We start from the raw sequence: 14,984 nt of genomic DNA, 5'->3' as shown, positions 1-14,984 counted from the left end.
ATCGACAATAGAGGCCCAAAGCAGGCCTAAATAAAGGAACGCGACCCAAATCCAAAGGCAGCTCAAGCCTATAAGGATAAGGGCGGTTCCCTTAAAGATAAAGATGACTTCACTTAAAGATAAGATAAGATAACTATCTTATCCCCCGGAAAGATCACTCTACAACATTATAAATACACTGGAGCACCCAGGTATAACTTATACTCTGATTCTACTAAAAACCTACGTAAAACCCATGCTAACTTAAGCATCGGAGTCTCTTGCAGGTACCACCACCTCCGGTGATCAAGGATCAGCAGCTCCACCAGATCCAACAAGTCGGACACGACAGCTCTGGCCACCAGATCCAACAAGTCGGACACGATAGCTCCGGCCACCAGCTTTAAACAGGTCGGACACAGCAGCACCGACCAGCACAAAAGATCTCGTCCGAGATCGACCATCAGTTTTAGGTAACCCTCAGAACATCGGCGCCGTTGCCGGGGAACCTGGAAGTCATCCCATCACGATGGCGGACAACCTGGACAACAACCACAACTTTGATTTGGAAAACCGAACGCCACATAAGAACGCGGAGGTTACACTAGATGATACTTCTCAACCTAACAAAGACAAGAACTCCCCAAGCACGGGAGCCATAGTAGCTCTTCAGGATCGCCTGAAACAACTCGAAAAAGAAGCTGAGTATCAACGGGAAGCCGAAAGAGATTTACGAAGAGAAGCTAGGCGATGTCGCGAACTAGAGGACAAGCTCCTAAATATCGTTGCCGATCTCAAAGCCAAAACTACTAGATCCAGCCACGAAGATAGCTCCCGCAAAGACCAGGACCCATTCACCAAAGAGATCATGAAGGCCAAAATCCCAAAAGACTTCAAACCGCCTGACATGACTCTATACAATGGCACGACAGACCCCGGCCATCATCTTAGCAACTTCTAAAGCAGGATGTATCTCACCAACGCCTTAGATGCAACACGGTGCAAAGCCTTCCCTACTACTCTGACAAAGACGGCAATTAAGTGGTTTGACAACCTGCCCCCCAGGTCCATCTCAAGCTTTGATGGCCTGGCCAAAAATTTTCTAGCTAGATTCTCCATCCAGAAGGATAAAACTAAACATGCCCCAAGTCTACTAGGGATCAAGCAAGGAGATCAGGAAAGCCTTCGCAATTACATAGAAAGATTCAACAAGGCATGTTTGGATATACAAAATCTACCAACAGAGGCAGCCATTATGGGCCTCATCAATGGCTTACGAGAGAGACCCTTTAGTCACTCCATATCGAAAAAACATCCCACATCTCTAAATGAAGTCCAAGAACGAGCAGAAAAGTACATCAACATGGAGGAAAACTCCGGATTAGGAGAGACCTCAAAATCCGGATTCACCTATAAAGATAAAGAGACTAAGAAAAAAAAGATCAGCACGGGGAGAAGATAAAAAAATACCACAATTACACCCCCTATTCGAGTGTCTCTTGTGGATGTCTATCGAGAAGTATGCCACACTGAAGAGATACCCGCACCTCGCCCACTCAAAAGCAAGAAAAGAGGAGGAAATCGGACAGAATACTGTGAATACCATCGAATCTATGGACATCCACCAACGAGTGCTTCAATTTGAAGAACATCATAGAAAAATTGGTAAGAGAGGGGAGGCTAGATCGGTACTTAGCCAACAAAGCAGATGAGCCAAGAAAAAGAAGAAGGGACGAAGAGGTCAGACGAACTGAACGACCACCTCGTACCCCGGAGAGACATGTCCACATGATACATGGAGGATTTGTAGGAGGAGGAGTCTCCAAATCATCTCGCAAAAGACATCTGAAAGAGATATATCATGTCGAAGGAGGAGAAGGAGCACTCGAACTCCCCACTACCACCTTCACTAAAGAAGACGCAGCTGGCATCATCTCAGGACATGACGATCCCATGGTCATCACTATCATATTAGCCAACGCTAATCTCCACCGTACGTTGGTAGACCAGGGAAGCTCGGCGAATATTCTGTTCAAAACGGCCTTCGACAATCTCGGCCTAGATGAAAAAGAGCTCAAAGCATATCCGAATAGCCTATTCGGGCTGGGAGACACTCTAATCCAACCACTTGGATATATCTTCTTACACACCACCTTTGAAAAAAGAAATCGGTAAAGGACACTCAGCATAGACTACATCATGGTTGACGTAGGTACAGCGTACAATGCCCTGATAGGTCGGACAACGCTAAATTAGCTCGGCGCAGTAGTCTCAACTCCACATCTGTGCATGAAGTTTCCGACCATAGAAGGAATCGCAACAGTAAGAGCAGACCAGAAGACAGCGCACCGCTGCTATAATAAAAGTCTGAACTTCAGAGGCAAAGGAGAAGAGATCCATGATGTGCGGAAAACGATCCGACACAAAACTCACCGGCAAGTGTACCGGGTCGCATCAAGTAATAATAACTCACATGAGTGAGGTCGATCCCACAGGGATTGAAGGATTGAGCAATTTTAGTTTAGTGGGTGATTTAGTCAAGCGAATCAAGTTTTGGTTGAGTGATTAGTGTTTAACAGGAAGTAAATGACAGTAAATGTAAAGGGGGAAGGGAGAAGTGCAGTAAAATAAAGAACAGGAAAGTAAAAGTGCAAAAACTTAAAGAGCATGAAAGTAAATGACTGAAACTTAAAGTGCAAGAAACTTAAATTGCAGTAACTTAAATGGCAAGAAAGATAAATGGCTTGAATATAAAAGGGAATTGAGGAATGGGATTGCAAGATCTAAACAAAGAAGAAGTAAATTGCAGCAATTGATTGAGCAGAATTTGAATCCGAAGCAAAGAGCATTCAAACAGAAAGGAAATAAAATGCAGTAAAGGTTCACAGAAGAACCCAAAATGAATTGTGATCTCAGGATCCCAAGGGCTTAGGTTGCAGAGCCTAAAACCCAATTTCCTTCCCAGATCTGAATTATCTAAGCAATTGACAGAAAATTAAAGAAGAAGCAATAGAAGAACAGAATTGAAACTGAATTATGCAGAAAACAATTTGAGAAGAGTTTGAATGGGAATTGGGACAGAATTTCCCCAATTTCACACACCCAAAACTCAAAAACAGGAGAGTAGAATTGCCCAAGGGAAATGAGGAAGGAGATCAGTCAATTCTCCCTTGATCCTCTTAGTGCTCGGTCAATTCTCTCAAGAAAACTCAAAGAAAGTGAAGCTCAAAGTAAAAGTAGCTAAAAAGGTTAAAAGTAAAAAGCCAAAAATCCAAAAGTTCTAATTCAATCAAACTAACTCCTATTTATACACTTTCTATTCTTGGATTTTGGGATTTGGATGGGCTTTTGAGTTGGTGAAGAAATGAATTCAAATGAATTTTTAATTTAAATTCTGGCCCAAAAAGTCACTCCCAGGAGGCTGCCCTGCCCTTGTGGAGGGCAGGGCAGAAAATTGAAGCTTGGTGCGTGGATTTGGTGCGGTCATGGTGCGAGTCTGGCACGAGTTTGGTGCGCCAGAGGCTGCCCTGCCCGCGCCAAGGGCAGGGCGGGAAAGTTGGTGCTGCCAAATTGAGGATTGCGTGTGGATGGTGCTGCCAGGAACAAAACTTGGTGCGCCAGAGTTGATTTTGGTGCGTGGGACGCTGCAAAACGCTGCCCTGCCCGCGCCAAGGGCAGGGCAGGAATGGTTTGGTGCGCCAGGGACGAGTTGGTGCGCGCGGATCGTGCCAAGGAAGGAATTGGTGCGCGCGTTGGTGCTTCTTGATGCGCCATACTCACAATTCTGCCCTGCCCGCGCCAAGGGCAGGGCAATGACCCTTCCTTCATGGCCCGTGTTCGAAACTGGGCGGAGGCATGCGCTACACTAATTTTCCTTGGTTTCTTGGCACGGTAGTCATCCTTAAGTCTTGGCTTCCTCATGGTTCCTTGTTCGAACCTTGTAGCATGCATGGGTGACCTTTTCCCTTTGATTTTCTTCCTTATGGTACCCGATTCTGCCCTCCACAAGGGCAGGGCAATGTTCTCCTTCTCTTGGCTCCAAGGCATCATTTTGTGCTCTGCCCTTGGAGTGGGCAGGGCAGGGTTGCCTTCATTGTTTGGTCACTTAATGTTGCTCTCCTAGAGGGCAGTCTGCCCTTGTGGAGGGCAATGTTGCTTCCCCCATTAGTTGCGGCACGCTTCTTCTTGATTCGGCCACGCTTTTCTTTCCTCGGCTACACTTTTTATGCCACGCTTTTCCTTTTCTCTTCTTTTCTTCACCTATAATAAACCAAACAACCACTCAAAGTATCACTAAAATCAAGAGGCTTATAAATCAATTAAAATTCAATTAAAATTAGCTTAAACCTCATGATTTAACATTAATTTCATAGTGGTTGCTTGAATTAGAGAAGTTATGCATTTTCACTCCAAATCACTAACTTAGGATGCAAGAAAGTGCATAAATGCTAACAAAACAAGTGAAATTAGCTTGAAAAATGGGTATATGATGACTTGTCATCACAACACCAAACTTAAACCTTGCTTGTCCCCAAGCAAGCATCAAAATTAAGAGTAAATGAGATGAACAAGAAAAGAATGCATATCCTTATTATGCAGATAGCAGAACTTGATCTATAGGGCATTTATGCAGACAATGACAACTCATTTATTGTTGCTGCTGCATAATACACATTTTGCATCAAAGGTTTGCTAGACTTGCTGTTATAAGACTCACTTTGTTACTCTCTCCCTTGCTAACTTTTCTTGGCTTACAAAGCTTAACAAGCTTATTATTCTTTCATAGGTTGGGTGTCAAATGCTGCAGCATAGCCTTTGGCTTTATTTTTTCTTTCTTTTTGCTCAACATCTCTCCACCACAGACACTTGGCTTGCTAATTCTTCCTAGGATCATTGATGCCTAGCATCTCTTTGGATAACTAAATGCTTTGTATCTATGTTGCTCTTTATTGTGGATTTTCAATTGGCCATCCCAAATCAGTTGATCTAAGTGACCGGGTTTCAAAATACCCCTTAGAATTTACTCATCCAAGCAGATCTTAGTACAAGAACACCACAGGCATTTGTCCTAAGGTTCAAGCCATTGGTGTCCAACCTTTATTCTTTGTTTTTTTTTCCTTGCCATTTTGGCTTTTTCTTTCCCTTTTTCTTTCTGTTTTTGTTACCAAGGGTTGTTTATCATTATTGATAGGAGTTTTTATAACAGCAAGCTAACTCACAATTGAATGAGAATGATATTATGCAACACTTATTTCATGAGTTATGCATTTAATCAAACACATATACCACCACCAACTTCCATTCATACTCATGCAACATTGGATATTTTACTTTTCAATTCAAACCAAACTCTTTTATTTAAGCATATGGGAAACAAGCAATATTTAAAGCTAAGTGATGGATAACAAGCATTATGCAGACTTGGCATTTTTCTAGCTAATTATTAACTAACTTAAAATGAAAAGCAAAGAACAGAAAATGCATAAAGTAAAGGAAATAAATGATGGAGGCATATCATGTTTCAGACATGCATCTCCTTATTAGAGATATGGAAGAAGAAGTATGAAAGAACTTTGCCACCTTCTAATGGTCATGGCTGCTGCTTGATTCTCCCTTCTTCTTCTTTCTCTTCCCTGTCTTGGAATAATCTTGGATCTCTTCTCCAGGACATCTTCTAGCCCAAACAGAATCTATGAGTCCTTTGAGCCCAAAATTTTCCAATGTGTTAAAGGTTGACTCAGTGTATTGACGAGATTTTGCTTGTTGCTTGGCTAAGAATTCAGGGCATTGCTCAAATGGCTTGATCTCAGGATTGAGTGTTGGCAAATTGTGGGTCAAGTACTCCAACCTTGCTTGCATGTTTTCATCATACTCCATTCTTTGTACGTGTCTAGCTTCTCCCAAGGTATGATGAACATTCTTCCATTGATACAGGTTGTGACTGTATTCCGATGCTTTAGCTTGACTGAAATACAGCTTATCATATGATTCCTTGAATTCTTTGTATTGCTCTTTCTGCCCTTCAAGGATCTGTGCTTGAAATTCTTGCTGCTGAGTCATCATTTGTTGCTGCCATCTTTCTTGTTTTTCTTCCATTTGATGCTGCCAAGCTTCTCGTTCTTCTTTTTCTTTCAAGAATTGCTCCATAAATTCAGGATGGGGCTCTCGATATTTCTCTTGGCCCTCCTGATTTTGGCCTTGTTGGGCCTGCATGAGTTGATTCTGACCTTGTTGAGCCAACATGAGTTGCTGAGATAATTCTTCAATTGATCTTTGCAATTGGCTCATATCTATGGCATTATAGGCCTGATTTCGTCCTTCCTCTCTTTGTGATCTCCTTTGTCTAGGAGCTACTACCCCTTCTTGGTCTTCTTCTTCATTAATTCCCTCCATACTCTTCTTGGTAATTCCTTTTCCTACTTTCACTTTTGTTGTGTCTTCATCTTCAAAGATCACATTGGCTTTGTTACATAGCCTGAGGATGGTGCTTGGATGCCCAAGACCTTTTGATTTGCTTGTGCTATTGGCCATTTCTTGAATACTGTCAGCTATGAGTTGTGCAATGTTGATCTCACCTCCATGCAAGATGCAGTATGTCAAGAGTGCTCTTTTGATTGTGACCCAAGATGCATTTCCAGTAGGAAGGATAGATCTCCTTACTATTTCATACCATCCCTTAGCCACAGGAGTAAGATTTATCCTCCTTATGTGACTTGGAACTCCCTTTGAATCTCTTTCCCAATCAGTATTCTCCATGCATAACCCCTGCAGAATTTCATCAGGATTATTTTCCCGTTGCAATCTGGCCTCATAACTAAGCTCTGGATAGGTTATAGTTCTCAACTTGAGAGCTCTTGTGATAGCAGCTGGGCTAAAACTCACTTCAACCCCTCTGACATAACTTGTGTAGGAAGCACTATTTTTGCTTTCTTTTGCAGCATTTGCATAGAACTCCCTAATCATTACTGCACTGATGTCAGTCAGAGGAGCACACAAGAGTTCCCACCTTCTTTCTCTAGTAATTTGCCTCATGATGGGGTATTCTCCTTCCCTCAAATCAAGGCCTTTCTCATAGATGACATTCTTTGCCTCCATGAACCTATGATATCTCCCTTCATGGAATTGGGATCTAAACTTGGTTGCATTAAAGGCTGGAGGTTCGGTTATCATAGGCTCTTTTCCCGGCCTTCTTTGTGAGCTTGAGGATGCCATTGAAAATTAAAGTGAAAAGAAAGAGGAAGTAAGAGTAGAAGAAATATATGTTGTGTTTGGGGTGAACTTTGGTTCGGTTTTGATGTGTGAGGTAAGGGAATTATGTTGGCTTTGGAAGTGGAATAGAGTGTGGTTTCATATGAAAGTAGCTTGAATAGGAATGTGGATGCCGTGTTGATGCAACGGCTATTAATAGGCCATGTTTCCAAGCCTTTCAACAAAACCACAATGAATGAATGAGGAGGGGACCGTGAGTGTTCATGAAGGGCTGAGATTGGTTTGCTCATTCAAAGAATGCATGAGATGGACGGCTTGCATGCATGGTTGAGGCTTGACGAGGATCCTCCTCCCATTGGCTGCATGCACTTCGGTGTCCAATGTTGCATGCATGCAAATTTTGTTCCCCATGAGCACGTTCTCCTAGGCACATGTGACCTCCCTCACATAGCTCCTCCTAGCCGTGGCCCTTCCTTGAGTTTTGTCTTAATTCTTTTTCTCCTGCAAGAATCAAGATAGCTAGCCTTAGATCATTAATATGGCCGTTGGCAATTAATTTGTATTTAATAGGAAAAGAATTATTTTGTTTTGTTTATTATTATTTAAAATAATTTTTTTTGTCAATTATGCCCCTTAATTAAAGATGTTAAAAGTTGGTGAACACCAAACTTATCCTTTATTTAGGGGATGGCTTAGCAATTGCAAACCATTCTCACAATTGATGTATTTTAAAAGAAATATTGATGTATGATCCCTTGTCTGTATGGTTTTGAGTTCATGATTGGAAAATAATCCTCTTTTTTTTTGAACAATGAACGTGGGTGTACCTTAAGGTACACCAAACTTAGAAGTTTGCCATGTGCTTCAAAATGATATATGCATTTACCAGGCATGAAAATTCAAGATCATATTCAGAGGGATCATAGCTTATTAAATAAGAGAAAATAGAAATCTTAAACCATGGGTTGCCTCCCATGAAGCGCTCTTTTATTGTCATTAGCTTGACATTAACCTCCCTTTAAGGTGGTTGATGTTGGTGATGTCTCAGCTTGTCACCTCTCACTGTCAACTTTCTCTGTGTGCTTTGATGCTCAATTTCCATATGCTCAAGAGAAAGAATTTGGTTGACAGTGTAATAATCTTCTGCTCCCTGCTGTTGGTATATTAATTGCACCTTATCACCCTTAGAAAATCCTTCAGTTGGGATTTTCTTCTTCTTCCACCCTTTGTGAGCCTTTTTCTTGCTCTTCACCTTTTTCTTGATTGTTGATCCTTTTTTCTTGACAGTTACTTGAGTTGTGATGCCTTCCTTCTTGCTGATCACCCCTGCTTCCTTGTGAATCCCCTTTTCTTCTTGTATCTGTTTGTTTTTCTGTTCCATTTCCTTTTCAGTTGATTGCTTTGGAAGGATATCATCACTCATTCTGCTTGTTTCTTCATCCCTTTGTAATTCTGGGAAGACTTTCAAGATGATGCTCTCCTCATGCATCCTAAGGGTTAACTCTCCTTGCTCTATGTCCACAATGGCTCTAGCAGTGGCTAAAAATGGTCGACCAAATATTATGGAATCATTTCCATTTTCTGAAGAATCCAGGATCACAAAGTCTGCTGGATAGATGAACTTGCCAACCTTAACTAAAAGGTTCTCAATCAGCCCCTTAGGATAGACTATTGATTGATCCACCAATTCCAAAGTCATCTCTGTTGGTTTCACCTCCTCTATGCCAAGCTTTTTCACTAGAGAATATGGGATTAGATTTATGCTTGCTCCTAGATCGCACATCCCTTTGTTAATGAACAGATTTCCAATAGTGCATGGTAAGAAGAAACCTCCAGGGTCCTCAAGCTTGGGAGGGAGTCCCTTTTTAATGAGTGCACTGCATTCCTCACTAAGCATCACCGTTTCCTTCTCATTCCAATCTCTTTTCTTGTTGATGAGCTCTTTTAAGAACTTGGCATACAGGGGCATTTGCTCCAAAGCCTCTGCCAAAGGTATGTTAATTTCCAACTTCGTGAAAGTTTCAAGAAATTTGTGGAAGTGCTGGTCCTTTGTTTCCTTGTGAAATCTTTGTGGATAAGGGAGTGGTGGTGTTGAGCTCTTCTCCACTTGATGCTGTTTTGGAGTTGGTTCCTCCAAGATCTTCTTTCCTTTCTTCAAATTCTGTGGCTTGTTGTCTTCCTCTGTGAGCTTTTCTGGAGCATTCTTGCTTATTGTCTCCTTGTTAATGGTCTCATCCTTCTTTATTGGCTCAGTGTCATTCTCCAGAAGCTTCTTTGTTGCTCCTTGGCTACCATCTGTTAACACCCTTCCACTTCTTAGTTGCACAACCTTGCATTCTTCCTTTGGGTTGGGAATGGTGTCACTAGGTAGTGAACTTGATGGCTTCTCAACAGAGATCTTCTTAGAGATTTGTCCAATCTGCCTTTCTAGGTTCTTCATGGAGGCTTCTTTATTCTTGGTTGTCAATTCTTGGCTCTTCATTAGTTTCTCCATGAGTACCTCTAGATTGGTGATTCTTTGTGAGTCTTGGGAGATGGTTTGATTTTGGGGTGTTGATGGATGAAGATAAGTGTTTTGGTTAGTTGGATGGCTATTGGGTGGGTATTGGTTAGAATTTGGGTAGTTGTTTTGTGGTTTTCTGTATGAGTTTTGGTTAGTGTTTGGCTGGGGGTTGTGGTTTGTGTTTTTCCAATTGTTTTGGCCTGTGTTTCTTTGCCATGGTTGTTGGTTTTGGTTATGGTTGTCTCCCCATCTGAGGTTGGGATGGTTCTTCCAAGATGGATTGTAGGTATCACCATAGACTTCATTTGTTCCCGGATTTTGGTTGTGCATGTATTGGACCTGCTCTTGTTGTTGCTCTTCTTGAGTTTCTTCACTTTGCACCCAAGTGGTTGGAGGTTGGCTTGTGGTGCTCACTGCTGCCACTTGCAAGCCATCAATTCTCTTAGCCATTTGCTCAAATTGTTGTTGAATCTGTTGCTGCATCATCTTGTTTTGAGCTAAGATTGAATCAACTCCTTCCAAATCCATTACTCCTCTTCTTTGTGATGGTTGGCGTTGTCTTTGATGAGCAAAGAAATATTGGTTGTTGGCCACTGATGAGCGGATGATTTGTATACTTTTTGGCATTGTTTTTAGTATGTTTTTGATATGATCTAGTTAGTTTTTAGTATATTTTTATTAGTTTTTAGTTAAAATTCACTTTTCTGGACTTTACTATGAGTTTGTGTGTTTTTCTGTGATTTCAGGTATTTTCTGGCTGAAATTGAGGGACCTGAGCAAAAATCTGATCCAGAGACCAAAAAGGACTGCAGATGCTGTTGGATTCTGACCTCCCTGCACTCGAAGCGGATTTTCTGGAGCTACAGAAGCCCATTTGGCGCGCTCTCAACGGCGTTGGAAAGTAGACATCCTGGGCTTTCCAGCAATATATGATAGTCCATACTTTGCCCAAGATTTGATGGCCCAAACCGGCGTTCAAAGTCACCTCAAGAAATCCCAGCGTTAAACGCTGGAACTGGCACCCAAATGGGAGTTAAACGCCCAAACTGGCACCAAGGCTGGCATTTAACTCCAAGAAGAGTCTCTACACGAAATTTGCTTCATTGCTCAGCCCAAGCACACACCAAGTGGGCCCGGAAGAGGATTTTTATGTCATTTACTCATTTCTGTACACCTTAGGCTACTAGTTTCTTATAAGTAAGACCTTTTACTATTGTATAAGAAATCTTTGGATTGTTTTTGATCCTTTGATCATCTTTGGACATCTAGTTCTTAGATCATTTGGGGGCTGGCCATTCGGCCATGCCTAGACCTTGTTCTTATGTATTTTCAACGGTGGAGTTTCTACACACCATAGATTAAGGTGTGGAGCTCTGCTGTACCTCGAGTATTAATGCAATTACTATTGTTCTTCCATTCAATTCCGCTTGTTCTTTTACCAAGATATCACTTGTTCTTCAACATGATGAAGGTGATGATTGACGCCCATCACCATTCTCACCTATGAACAAGGTGACTGACAACCACTCTTGTTCTACAAGCATTCGAGGCTTGGTGAATATCTCTTGGATTTCTGATTGCATGATGCATGGTTGATCGCCTGACAACCGAGTGCTCGCCTGACAAACGAGCCAGCCATTCCGTGAGATCAGAGTCTTCGTGGTATAGGCAAGAACTGATGGCATCATTCAAGAGAATCCGGAAGGTCTAACCTTGTCTGTGGTATTCTGAGTAGGATTCAATGACTGAATGACTGTGACGTGCTTCAAACTCCTAGCAGGCTAGGGCGTTAGTGACAGACGCAAAAGTATCAATGGATATTATTCCGGCCTGAACGAGAACCGACAGCTGAATTCCGCTATGCCGTGACAGGACATATGCAATCGCTTTCACTGAGAGGATGGGAGGTAGCTGCTGACAACAGTGAGACCCTACACAAGCTTGCCATGGAAAGGAGTAAGAAAGGATTGGATGAAGACAGTGGGAAAGCAGAGAGACGGAAGGGAAGGCATCTTCATACACTTGTCTGAAGCTCTTACACCAATGATATACATAAGTACCACTATCTTTATCTTCTATGTTATTTTCGTTCATCATCATATACATTTGAGTTTGCCTGACTAAGATTTACAAGATGACCATAGCTTGCTTCAATGCTAACAATCTCCGTGGGATCGACCCTTACTCACGTAAGGTTTATTACTTGGACGACCCAGTGCACTTGCTGGTTAGTTGTGTGAAGTTGTGTAATGCCATGGTATTGAGCCACCAAGTTCTTGGAGTTCATGACCAGGGATTATTTGAGTTGTGAAAAAGTATTATTCACAATTTCGCGCACCAAGTTTTTGGCGCCGTTGCCGGGGATTGTTCAAGTTTTGAGCAAGCTTTTGGTAACATCAGTGCCAAGATCCGGCAACAACATCAAGTTTTTGGTGTTATTGCCCGGGATTGTTTAGGCTGGACAACTGATGGTTCATCTTGTTGCTTAGATTAGGTATTATTTTTTTCGAAATTCTTGAAGATGAATTCTAGAGTTTCATGGTGATTTGTTGAAATCTGGCTGGCTGAGAAGCCATGTCTAATCTCATTGGACCGAGGTTCCAACTTATCACCACAAGAACTTGTTGATTTCTTATCAATCTTGCTTTTGGAGCAGTGATTTGCTAAGGCTTGGCTGGCCTCTGGCCATGTCTAGTGTTTTGGACCGAAGCTTTCTTTGAAAGCTTGGCTGGCTGTGAAGCCATGTCTAATTCCTGGACCGGAGTCTTAGACTAGCACTGCACTGATTCCTGGAATTCTCATTAAGAATTTTGATACCTTTTCCCATTTAATTTTCGAAAAACACAAAAAAATTACAAAATCATGAAAAGACCAAAAATATTTGATGTTTCTTGCTTAAGTTTAGTGTCTCATCCTAAGTTTGGTGTCAAATGCATGTTTTTGTTATAATTTTCGAATCCATGCATATATTTCTTTGTTTTGATCTTTGAATTCTATTGACTTGAAGTATTTTGTGTGTCTCATATGCATTTTCATATTGTTAGTGTCAGTAGTACACAAACTGCTAAGTTTGGTGTCTTGCATGCATTGTTATTTGATTCTTGTCACATTTTGATTATTAAAAAATCCAAAAATATTTTTAATTTGTGTCTTTTCAAGTCAATGATACAAAGAATTGAAGATTCAGAACATACTGCAGAGGAATTATACAGAAAAAGCTGAGCATTCAAAAATGCCCAGTGAAGAAGGCAGACTGGCGTTTAAACGCCAGCCAGGGCACCTGGTTGGGCGTTTAACGCCCAAAGAGGTAGCATTTTGGGCGTTAAACGCCAGAATGTATACCATTCTGGGCGTTTAACGCCAGGATGGTGCTAGGGGGAAGATTTTGTTTTCAAATCAATTTTTTTTAGTTTTTCAAAATCAAATCTTTTTCAAATCAAATCTTTTCAATCAAATGTTTTCAAAATCAATTTCTTTCCTTTTTAAAAGATACTTACTAACAATTAATGATTTGATTGAACATCTCAAAATTGTTGCCTTTTCTGTTGAGAAAGGTTTTATGTTTGAATCATATCTTTTCTTGTTAGGCAAGTTATTAATTTTTAAAAATCAAATCTTTTTCAAATTGTTTTCAAATTACATCTTTTAAAATTGTTTTCAAATCATATCTTCTCAATCACATCTCTTTGACCATAACTTTTCAATCATATCTTCGTAACCACATCTTTTTCAAAATAGTTTTCAATCAAATCTTTTTGATGTCTAATTTCAAAATCTTTTTTTCGAAAATCACTTGATTTCTTTCCCACTTTTGTTTTCGAAAATCAATTAGTGTTCTTCAAAAATGTTTTCAAAATTTTATAATTAATTTTCGAAAATTATCCCCCCCTTTCTTCTTCACATCCTTCTATTTATGGAGTATCACTCCTTCTTAATGCACAATTCGAACTATATCTGATCAAGTTTGAATTCTCCTTCTTCTTTCTTCTATTTTTCTTTTCCTCTGACACCTAAAGGAATCTCTATACTGTGACATAGAGGATTCCACACTTTCTTGTTCTCTTCTCTTTCATATGAGCAGGAGCAGAGACAAAGGCATTCTTGTTGAGGCTGATCCTGAACCTGAAAGGACCTTGAAGAGAAAGCTAAGAGAAGCCAAAACACAACTCTCTTTGGAGCACCTGACCGAATTCTTCAAGGAAGAAGAACAAATGGCAGCCGAAAACAACAACAATGCCAACAATGCAAGGAAGGTGCTTGGTGACTTTACTGCACCTACTCCTGATTTCTATGGGAGAAGCATCTCTATCCCTGCCATTGGAGCAAACAACTTTGAGCTTAAGCCTCAATTAGTTTCTCTAATGCAACAGAATTGCAAGTTTCATGGACTTCCAATGGAAGATTCTCATCAGTTTTTAGCTGAGTTCTTGCAAATCTGTGACACAGTCAAGACTAATGGGGTTAACCCTGAGGTCTATAGACTGATGCTATTCCCTTTTGCTGTGAGAGACAGAGCTAGAATATGGTTGGACTCTCAACCTAAAGAAAGCCTGGACTCTTGGGAAAAGCTAGTCAATGCCTTCTTGGCAAAGTTCTTTCCACCACAAAGATGGAGTAAGCTTAGAGTGGAAGTCCAAACCTTCAGACAGAAGGATGGAGAATCCCTCTATGAAGCTTGGGAAAGATACAAACAGTTAATTAGAAAATGTCCCTCTGACATGCTTTCTGAATGGAGCATCATAGGTATTTTTTATGATGGTCTCTCTGAACTATCCAAGATGTCTTTGGATAGCTCTGCTGGAGGATCTCTTCATCTGAAGAAGACGCCTACTGAAGCTCAAGAACTGATTGAAATGGTTGCAAATAACCAATTCATGTACACTTCTGAAAGGAATCCTGTGAACAATGGGACTAGTCAGAAGAAAGGAGTTCTTGAAATTGACACTCTGAATGCCATTTTGGCTCAGAATAAAATATTGACTCAACAAGTCAATCTGATTTCTCAAAGTCTGTCTGGAATGCAAAATGCACCAAACAGTACTAAGGATGCTTCATCTGAGGAAGAAGCTTATGATCCTGAAAACCCTTCAATGGAAGAGGTGAATTACCTGGGAGAACCCTATGGTAACACCTATAATTCTTCATGGAGAAATCACCCAAATCTCTCATGGAAGAATCAAGAGAGACCTCAACAAGGTTTCAATAATAATGGTGGAAGAAACAGGTTTAACAATGGTAAACCTTTTCCATCATCTTCTCAGCAACAGACAGAGAGCTCTAAGCAGAATACCTC

General features: G+C 41.0%; 1 non-coding gene across 1 annotated transcript; it reads right to left on the bottom strand.

Annotated features, from left to right (window-relative positions):
- Positions 1-14,307: 14,307 nt before the first annotated feature.
- LOC130964123 (small nucleolar RNA R71) lies at positions 14,308-14,415 on the bottom strand. The gene has a single exon (XR_009080231.1). It is a non-coding gene; the product is annotated as a small nucleolar RNA R71 (small nucleolar RNA).
- Positions 14,416-14,984: the final 569 nt, after the last annotated feature.

Source organism: Arachis stenosperma, chromosome 2 (genome assembly GCF_014773155.1).
Source record: "Arachis stenosperma cultivar V10309 chromosome 2, arast.V10309.gnm1.PFL2, whole genome shotgun sequence".
In the NCBI taxonomy this organism is placed as follows: Eukaryota; Viridiplantae; Streptophyta; class Magnoliopsida; order Fabales; family Fabaceae; genus Arachis; species Arachis stenosperma.
Note: the sequence above shows the minus strand (reverse complement) of the source record. Positions and strands in the feature narration are given on the sequence as shown.